We start from the raw sequence: 10,860 nt of genomic DNA, 5'->3' as shown, positions 1-10,860 counted from the left end.
AGCCTCAGAAACGCCGCGCTAGGGTAAAAAGATGGCCTCGTGGGAGAACCATAGCGGTTTGCAGCAAGGGCACCAGGGAGATGAGGATTTGCAGTAGCCACTCCATGACAGGGAAACATGGTGTGGTGGAGCAGCGGCTGCTGGCTCCCGCTGCCCGCCGGCCGCGCGCGGCGCGCAGCGCAGCCGCCGGGGCCGGGCGCCGTCGACGGTCCACCGGAGGCAGGAGGGAAGCGGGAGGCGCGCACGCACGGTCGCCGGCCGGTGTGCGGAGGACCGTGGCGGACGCGGACGCCGAGGGGCCGCCGCGCGGGGAGAGGATCTGGAACCGGGACTAGCGACGGCCGGTTTGGATTTGGCAACGCTTTGCGCCCCTGTGGAGAAACTGGGACGGACGACGGTGGACAGAGGCACGAGACGTCGGCGCGTCGCTGTGCAGCCGCTTGGGCCTTGCGTGCGCAAGCCGTGGCCTGTGTGGGCTGTATAGGACGGCCATGGGCTGACAATTTCTTTGGGTTACTTTTTGGGCCAAGGCCAGTGACGCCCCGTATGGCACCCGGAGTTGGAAGAAGAAAAAGTTCTTTTATTAACCCCTAAACTTTATGATAGTCTGCCTCTACAGGAACTTTGAGTTGCTACTATGCTGCACTTCCAATAGTACCATGTGTACAACAAACATATTTCTCCTTGAATGGAAAAATAGCAATATTGAAAACTTACCCATATTACCTTAGTCCTCCATGGGGAATATGGGCTTTTCCTTTTGTCCTGGGTGGTTGAGAGATAGAATAGTTTTGACTTGAGCACTATTTTTCTTATCCCGCACAAGTTTCATATCAGAGGTTTTTGTAATATTTTTCAAAAAAAAACTTATGTTTCTCATATGATACTCTCATGTCGCTCGTATGGTGTTTGATTCCTCATCACGGCATATTTTTTAAATTGCCTTCTCATCCTACTTCTAATGGCTTATGTGGATCTTTGGGTAGGATAAAAGATGTAGCATACTTACTTTACATATATTGTAAAGCCAAATCTTGGATCCAAGAAGAGAAGTGTTACTCTTAGATCAAGATGTGCATATGTGGGAAACATGGTATAAATATACTCCTTTAGTAGATATGATCCCTCTCTCTCTAACTTATTATTTTGAGACATGGTTGTCTTTCCTTCTTTTTTCTATTCATGAGCCTTTATGTGCTCACATTTTTTAATACATTGGACTTCATGTGTCCATATTTTTTGTTGCTCATATTTTTGCATAGCCTTATGTCTCACTAAAAACATATTTAGAGAGAGGTCACACTTTTAGAATATAGAGCATTTATTTAGTGGAAATGCATGAAAGACACGTTTTTACGTACTTCTAGTATAGAAGTAGCACATATATATGACGTGTACGTGATCTTGATCTTGGAGCAGAATAAGTCTCTTAAGAAGGGTCAACAAGACTTGACAAATCTGAACACAAAACAAATAGCTTACGTAGAAAGTTTATACCATGTACTCCATCCGTTCCAAATTATAAGTCATTCTAACTTTTTTGGAGAGTCAAAGTATTTTAAGTTTAACCAAAATTCTATAGAGGATTGCAAATATTTATAAAATTAAATAAGTATACTATAAAAATATAATTAATGAAGAATCTAACGATACTTATTTGATATCATAAATATCATTATTTTATTATATAAATTTGGTCAAACTTGAGATACTTTGACTCTCCAATTAAGAAAGTTGGAATAACTTATAATTTGGGATGGAGGGAGTAAGATCATATATGACTTTTGTAGGAATTTATCACCAATGAGGAACACCAAGAAGGTTTTCGTCATTTTTCAAAGATGAAACTCCGATAATCATACTCATTTGGAACAATATGTTAACAACTCTTGCCATGCTATCTCATAACTTAGACTTAGTTCACTACAAGAAATGTATGGTTTTTTGACATATTTAGCATGACAACATGTCAGAATGTCATTATATCATCCGGTTTATGACATTCTGTTTTAGGCACTTTGACTTAGTGACAATAAAAAGTTGTATGTCACAAAAAACGTCATATAGCTAGTCCAATTCCATCTAGTGACAATATTTGCTACGTCATAGAGGCATTTTCTATGTCACAAAGTCTAATTTATAAATGGCATCAACCTATGACAAAGTTTGTGTGTCAAAAAGTAAATTGTTAATTTTTTTAAACATTGTTGTCCATGTTGGCATGTTTTACAGCCATGTGATTAGGTAGGTACATATTCTTTTTTATTTTAATTGTTTTTTCAACATTTCACGGCCGACGTAATTAAATGTGGCGCTTTCTTTTATATACGCCTAATCACTACAACAGAAAAAATAAGCAAAATGACACATATTATCTTGGAGAAAAAAATAAAATACATTTCAAAAATTTATGAGCAAGGGTGCTCAAACCTAGGATCAGACAAAATAAAAGCAAGAGTCTTACCATTGGGCTACAAAGAAGTTTCAATTATCTTTTGTAGTTCATTCTATATTATAGTTTGTATAGAAGCGAATTGACTTAGGCTCTGGAGCACAGGCGTCGAAAACTGACTGCGGCCATACACGCATACGAATAAAACTGAAACATGTGGTTCTGTTTTTATATAAAAAAAAAGAAGCCAAAATTAAGCCAAAATGGAATTAAAAAATGCCTCTCCTAGCCCAATTTTTTCTCTTGTGCAGAAATTAGAAGACCTCCTCTCTTTCTCTTGGGCCTAAACCACCCTCCTCTCTTCTTTTTGCGAGCCCAGGTCGGCCCCTGAGTGGCCAGCCCAACGCCCTTCCCTTCCGGCCCGTCGACCACCTCTGGCCCAGGCTCGTCCCTTCCTCCACCCCAACTTTTTTTAGCAACTCCACAAGCCCAGCTCGTCCCCCTCCTGGCTCTTCTCGCCAAAGCGGCCCAGCCAGCGTCCCGATTGGCCTCACTCCCTCCCTCCCTCAGGCCTGTTCAGAAGACAAAAAAATTATCAAAACAAGTGTGGCATTGGAGGTTTTAACCTCCCACTATGGATGAAAACGGTACGGATATTTATTCGACCGTCCGTTCGACCGAACAAATATGAACACTTATCTGGATAGTTACTCGGATATCCGTAATTTTTTCGGATACGGATAATAAAACGGATATCTTAGGCGGATATCAAATACGAATGTAATATCATCGATATCCGGCGGATATCGGATAATCCGGTTAAGTATCGGATATATCCGGATATTTTAAACGGATATTATCCGGATATTATTCAAACGACCTTGGATGGAGAAATGATCAAAATAAAAATTGTAGATCTTGATGAGCTGAACAAACTTGGTATTCAAAACTTTTCAATTTGAGACAATCTAGGGTTCCGAAAACTAGTTTGTAGGCGTCGAAATTTAAAAATCACAAATTTGAACCATCCAAACTATCTCAAATGGAAAGTTGACCAAAACAACAATTGTAGATCTTGAAGACTTTAACAAACTTGGTATTCAAAACTTTTCAATTTGAAGTCACTTAGAGTTCATAATACTAGAGTCAAAGTGTTGTTTTTTCATTTGACCAAATTTGACTTGGTAAAACTTGCTCAAATGAGACACTAAATGACCTCAGATGAAAAAACTCTGAATACCAAGTTTGATCATCTCAGCAAGATCTACAATTGTTACATAGCTCATTTTCCCATTTAAGAAAGTTTTATCAAACACTAGTCACAAATTCTTGAATCTCATATAGACTTTCTAAAACTATGTCACACACTTGTGAAATTTCAACTATATTTTGTTCAAACTTTTTCAAATGAAAAAATGGCCTATATAAGGATTGTATATATTGATTAGCTGAACAAACTTGGTATTCAAAACTTTTGAATTTGAGACCATCTAGGGTTCTAAAAACTAGTTTGTAGGCATCGAAATTTAAAAATCACAAATTTGAACCATCCAAACTTTGTCAAATGGAAAGTTGACCAAAACAACAATTGTAGATCTTGATGAGTTTAACAAACTTGGTATTCAAAACTTTTCAATTTGAAGTCATTTAGAGTTCATAATACTAGAGTCAAAGTGTTATTTTTCCATTTGACCAAATTTGACTTGGTCAAACTTGCTCAAATGAGACACTAAATGACCTCAGATGAAAACACTCTGAATACCAAGTTTGATCATCTCAGCAATATCTACAATTGTTACATAGCTCATTTTCCCATTTGAGAAAGTTTTATCAAACACTAGTCACAAATTCTTGAATCTCATATAGACTTTCTAAAACTATGTCACACACTTGTGAAATTTGAACTATATTTTGTTCAAACTTTTTCAAATGAAAAAATGTCCTATATAAGGATTGTATATCTTGATGAGCTGAACAAACTTGGTATTCAAAACTTTTGAATTTGAGACCATCTAGGGGTCCAAAAACTAGTTTATAGGCGTCGAAATTTAAAAATCACAAATTTGAACCATCCAAACTTTCTCAAATGGAAAGTTGACCAAAACAACAATTGTATATCTTGATGAGTTTAACAAACTTGGTATTCAAAACTTTTCAATTTGAAGTCATTTAGAGTTCATAATACTAGAGTCAAAGTGTTGTTTTTTCATTTGACCAAATTTGACTTGGTCAAACTTGCTCAAATGAGACACTAAATGACCTCAGATGAAAACGCTCTGAATACCAAGTTTGATCATCTCAGCAAGATCTACAATTGTTACATAGCTCATTTTCCCATTTGAAAAAGTTTTATCAAACACTAGTCACAAATTCTTGAATCTCATATAGACTTTCTAAAACTATGTCACACACTTGTGAAATTTGAACTATATTTTGTTCAAACTTTTTCAAATTAAAAAATGTCCTATATAAGGATTGTATATCTTGATGAGCTGAACAAACTTGGTATTCAAAACTTTTGAATTTGAGACCATCTAGGGGTCCAAAAACTAGTTTATAGGCGTCGAAATTTAAAAATCACAAATTTGAACCATCCAAACTTTCTCAAATGGAAAGTTGATCAAAACAACAATTGTATATCTTGATGAGTTTAACAAACTTGGTATTCAAAACTTTTCAATTTGAAGTCATTTAGAGTTCATAATACTAGAGTCAAAGTGTTGTTTTTTCATTTGACCAAATTTGACTTGGTCAAACTTGCTCAAATGAGACACTAAATGACCTCAGATGAAAACGCTCTGAATACCAAGTTTGATCATCTCAGCAAGATCTACAATTGTTACATAGCTCATTTTCCCATTTGAAAAAGTTTTATCAAACACTAGTCACAAATTCTTGAATCTCATATAGACTTTCTAAAACTATGTTACACACTTGTGAAATTTGAACTATATTTTGTTCAAACTTTTTCAAATGAAAAAATGTCCTATATAAGGATTGTATATCTTGATGAGCTGAACAAACTTGGTATTCAAAACTTTTGAATTTGAGACCATCTAGGGGTCCAAAAACTAGTTTATAGGCGTCGAAATTTAAAAATCATAAATTTGAACCATCCAAACTTTCTCAAATGGAAAGTTGACCAAAACAACAATTGTAGATCTTGATGAGTTTAACAAACTTGGTATTCAAAACTTTTCAATTTGAAGTCATTTAGAGTTCATAATACTAGAGTCAAAGTGTTGTTTTTTTATTTGACCAAATTTGACTTGGTCAAACTTGCTCAAATGAGACACTAAATGACCTCAGATGAAAACGCTCTAAATACCAAGTTTGATCATCTCAGCAAAATCTACAATTGTTACATAGCTCATTTTTCCATTTGAGAAAGTTTTATCAAACACTAGTAACAAATTCTTGAATCTCATATAGACTTTCTAAAACTATGTCACACACTTGTGAAATTTGAACTACATTTTGTTCAAAATTTCTCAAATAAAAAATGACCTATATAAGGATTGTAGATCTTGAATCCATGACCATGACTCCATGAGACCCATGAAGCCAGGAGCTTGGCTATTTCTACTCATGCCGCGAAGATTGGTGCTTGTATGATGTTTGATGTATGATGTATCTGTATCTTTATCTTATTTGTTGCTTTACTCTTTAGTCTTTCGGCTTAATCTAGATGGATTATGGACTCATAGAGTGGTGTAATGGTTTGTGCACGCATGATATATATATATATATATGTTGCTTTTACTCAATATCCGAATAGATATTTGTATCCGACCTTCTCCGAATCCGATTCATACCGTATTCGATACTCATTATTCGTATCCGTAACCGAGTCAAAACTTTATTCGTATATGTATCCGAACGCTATCCGTGTTCGAATCCGAATCCGAACAGAAATATGAAAACAAATATAATATGAGTGATATCCGTTCGTATCCGATCCGTTTTCATCCATACCTGCCACCACTTGGGTTGGAGGACACAGCTTCATCACACAGCTTCACTTGACCATGTTTCGATCTATCCAAAACTAAATAAATATCTACGTTTATATATTTATATTATTTAAAAAGCATAGATTATTTTATATTGGTTCGTCACTCTCTTATATGTTTATATGAGTTAGAGTAGCACGTCTAACTAGCCATGTGCAGTGCGAAGTATATAATCCGAAAATGAGTTCTAAAACTTACCACTGCAGCTGCTAGGTCTTCATGTCCAAACTAGTTCCTTTACTCCTTTAGTATATATACACGTACATGTTCCTCACATAGGAAGAGGGCAGAGTTCAGTCATGTAGAAACAAAGTCACGATGACATCATGAACGTAAACTTAAAAAAAAAACACCAATACACCGTATATACTAATGCTCGGACCCTACATGTCATTCGGACATGACCTTTTCATATGAGTTTTCAGTAGAAAAATAAATTGGTTAAATACTGGAAAATGAAGAACATGAACACAAGCTTTTCTTTTTTTAATCTGTAGTCAAAATTTGTAACAAGTCTTTCTCCCTCATGCTAACTCCAAATGAGATGATTTTTTTCCTAAAATTTTCTAAAACCATGCTCTATCCATTTGTTGTATTCTTACAGCTATTATTTTTGTTAAACTTTCATGTAACTTTGTTTTATCAATTGAAAATTTGAATTTTAAAAAATGGCAACTTCAAATAACATTTTGAAGCAGTAAGTGATTTGATCTGAAAAAGTCATGAACATAAAAGTTGTAGAATTGATCAAGATCTACAACTTTTATTTTAGTCATTTGTTCATCCGACAAAGTGATAGTAATATTGTTCATAAAATTTACATATCTCTCTCATAGTTTATCAAACCATACGAGAGATATGTAAAATTTGTGAACAATGTTAATATCACTTTGTCGGATGAACAAATGACCAAAATAAATGTTGTAGATGTTGATGACTTCTACAACTTTGTTGTTGATGACTTTCTTCAAATGAAATCATTTACTCTTTCAAATTTTGTTTGAAGTAGTCATATTTTAAAATTCAAATTTTGCATTGTTCAAACAGAGTCAGATGGAGAAATGACAAAAATAAAAGTTGTAGATCTCAATGAGTTCTAAAACTTTATAGTTGACAACTTTTCTGTTTGAATTCATTATAGCCTAAAAAACTTTATTGTTGACTGCTTAAAAATCACCTAAAGCGTAGAAAATAGCAAATCACATCAAAATTCTTAAAAATCCTAGGCAACACCTTAATTTTATATATTTGTTTATCAACTTAATTTGGTTGCATTATTTTAATATAACAATATATCTTTCAAGAATTTACACTCATTTCTACCCTAAAGAAAATGAGAGAACATTTAAAAAAACTCGGGCTAAGACAGCTTTAATTTAGCCCAATACTCCTGACCGTGAGATTGGCACAAAAAATATGCAGGCCCAGCTGAAACCTTCCTCACCGTGAGCTGTTCATCTGTAGATCCAATGGCTGAGATTTGGTATGCCTCTCACAAACCCTAGTATATAAGTAGGTCCAGAGGATTCCTGTCCCTGCACATCCATCCCCGTCTCCGCTGCCTCTCGACAGATCCCATCCGCCCCCCGAGAGCGCGGACTCCAGCAAGCCTCAAGCGCGAGGCCGCGCCGCCCCGAGTCCCGACCCCGAGCGTCGAGTGTTGTGCTGTGCTGTGGCCTCGCTGTCGCCGAGCCTCAGCTGAGCGTGGCAGCCGCGCCCCGCGTGCGCGTGGTTGCGCAGGCCGCAGGCTGCGCGCCGTCACCAGGCACTCTGCGTGCAGTTTGCTGTTGCCGTGGAAGAGGCTGCCATGGCGGCGGGCGGGGATGGCGTGGCTCGGCAGGCGGAGCTCCGCTGGATCGAGGGGAACGTCTGCTTCAAGAAGGTGCCCTCGTCGATGCAGGAGCCTCCTCGTGCCCTGATGCGTGCGCCCCCATCCACGCCGCCATACATGGTTCAGGTCACGATTCTACCCCCTCCCCTGCCCTTGCTCCGGCTGTTAGCTTTTTGCCAAACTGTGACCCCGTGCTATATCCATGCTATATCCAAAGGATTTCGGGGGTGGTGGTCGCCTGATGTGCAGCCTTGCCGGTCGCTGCTCCCTGCGTCACTGCGACGTCATGTAGCTGGATCTGGCGGGGCTCTATCTCCCGGAGTGAGCCAGCGAATCTTCTCTGTCCCTTAGCCTCTCTCTCTATCCCCTCACACGGTCCACCTTGTAGGTACCGAGATCCGGCGTGGACAAGGGCCACAAGGCCTCCGGCGACTCTCTGCGCGTGCGCGAACCGGACAGTGCTCAAGCGTCCTAGGCAAGTGCCTCCGTTGTCGATGGCAAGCTCTTCAGCAACTGACTGACATCCGTTCGTGTTGTTCAGGTACGAGCAGTCATAACTTTCAACCTCATGCCTTTTTCCTTTGCTGAAATTGGTGCTAAGTGTGATTTATAATTCTTCTGTTGTTCCGGTACAAGTTTCTCCACCTTTTTCTTGCTTGTCGTGGATGCATATATATAATAGAGTATTGTTGTTTCAGCAGATGGATATGATGATAGTAATTTTACTCGATGGAGAATTTAATTTGTCAAATCCAAATTTCATTGTCATGTTCCTCGATTAGACTCCTTTACTATCTATTATCCGGGCCTGCAGGTATTGGAAAGTGCTTTTAATGATTAGATTAGATATAGAAGAGGGCAGTCTTTTTGCAGTGAAAATAAAGCAGCAAACACTGGCTCTAGTCTGTTGGTCGACTATATCATTTTCCTTTCTGAAAATAAAGCAGCAAACCCTAGGCTTAGACTGTTGGTCGATAGTATGAAATTCTGTTGGGATTGAAGAAAACATTCTGTTAGGACTGCATATAAGATTATGGTAACTAGCTGCTGCTTACTGCTTTCAGCAATCTATTTATTCAATTTCTTGAATCAAAGTTCTAAATTTCTGACTGTTTCTATGGCAGGTTCTTTTATGCATGAAGTGCTTGTGCGGTTGTGCCTACATGTACCTTATTTGAGCGGTTGGAAACTGAGTTAGAAAACATTCTGTTAGGACTGCATATAAGATTATGGTAACTAGCTGCTGCTTAAGAAAACATTCTGTTAGGACTGCATATAAGATTATGGTAACTAGCTACTGCTTACTGCTTCAGCAATCTATTTATTCAATTTCTTGAATCAAAGTTCTAAATTTCTGACTGTTTCTATGGCTGGTTCTTTTATGCATCAAGTGCTTGTGCGGTTGTGCCTACATCTACCTTATTTGAGCGGTTGGAAACTGAGTCAGTGCTTTCTTATTATATGACTTGTGTAATTTTGATGGTGTTTTTTTTGTCTGATTTTAGGAAAATCCAGAAAACTTGATTGCGCTGGTCCTTGTGTTGGAAGATATGGAAGATTGCCGCAGGTGTTTTGTACAGGAATATAGGTCTTAATAGAATAAGATAATGTTTTTGTAATTTTAGTTTTGATCATTGTTAAAATGCCACTGGATATGTAAATTATGTGTATTTGCATTGTTGATTATTATATTGATCTCGGCCTTCAGTAATGTAAAGTGTGCTGGGCCCACATGTGATTTGTGGGCTGCAAAAAAATGTGGGCTGCAAAAAAATGTTTCGGCTGAAAAAAATATATGGGCTCAATTGTGTGGGCTGAAAATTGTATGGGCTGCAATCCTAAAAAATATAAAAAACAAAAATGAATAATGGGCCAGCCAGCAACGGCCCAAAAAATATTTGTGGCCCTTGAGCTACGTGGGCTTTAGCAGGCCAAATCTAATTTTGTGACGTTTTTTTTTTGTCATGTCAGCTGCCATGTGGTAAGGCCTAGAATTTTGTGACAATAAAACAATATCATAAGCTTGTGACAATAAATATATAAACGTCATATGATCAATTTGTGACGCTGGTTTTTTGACGTTTGATTTTTTGTCAACTTAAAGTCATAAATCTTAAGTTGTGACAATAATTCCATATGTTTTGACATAAATAGAATGTCAAAAAACCACACATATCTTGTAGTGGTTATAGCACTTGCATCCCAACAAAGTTTTTAATTAGGTTCATAGTGGTTTCGTATGAGCTAAAAATCCAAACTTAAATGAATACCAAGCTGTATACTAGGCACGTACTAGAGAAACATTACACGACAACTATTCAGCATCTCCAAGATGGGAAGAGTTAAACATTCATGAAGCATATATGTATTTGTCGATCAGACGCGCAATTAGCTTTCATGACATCCTGCGGCTATATTTGGTGACTTCTAACGTGCCTAAAAAGTACAAGCTCACATGATCTACATGGAAAGCACAATATGTAAAGAGCGCCTTATGTATAAGTTAGTATATATATTGTCTAGCTTGGTCCAATTAGGCCCCTACGATTCATCAATGTAGCACGCCATCGTGTAAAAGACCTCTCTGTCGAGTACGACCCGTGCATAGGTGCGGCAGAGGTGGC

At 37.8% G+C, this 10,860-nt stretch overlaps 1 long non-coding RNA gene across 2 annotated transcripts; it reads left to right on the top strand.

Annotated features, from left to right (window-relative positions):
• The first annotated feature begins 7,954 nt into the window (after positions 1 to 7,954).
• Positions 7,955 to 9,947, top strand: LOC136463797 (uncharacterized). 2 transcript variants are annotated; one of them, XR_010761091.1, is made up of 3 exons: positions 7,955 to 8,557; positions 8,625 to 8,777; positions 9,742 to 9,947. It is a non-coding gene; the product is annotated as an uncharacterized lncRNA (long non-coding RNA). The 2 variants fall into 2 exon arrangements; XR_010761090.1 differs by having other exon boundaries at positions 9,361 to 9,947.
• Positions 9,948 to 10,860: the final 913 nt, after the last annotated feature.

This window comes from Miscanthus floridulus, chromosome 7 (genome assembly GCF_019320115.1).
Source record: "Miscanthus floridulus cultivar M001 chromosome 7, ASM1932011v1, whole genome shotgun sequence".
NCBI lineage: Eukaryota > Viridiplantae > Streptophyta > Magnoliopsida > Poales > Poaceae > Miscanthus > Miscanthus floridulus.
Note: the sequence above shows the minus strand (reverse complement) of the source record. Positions and strands in the feature narration are given on the sequence as shown.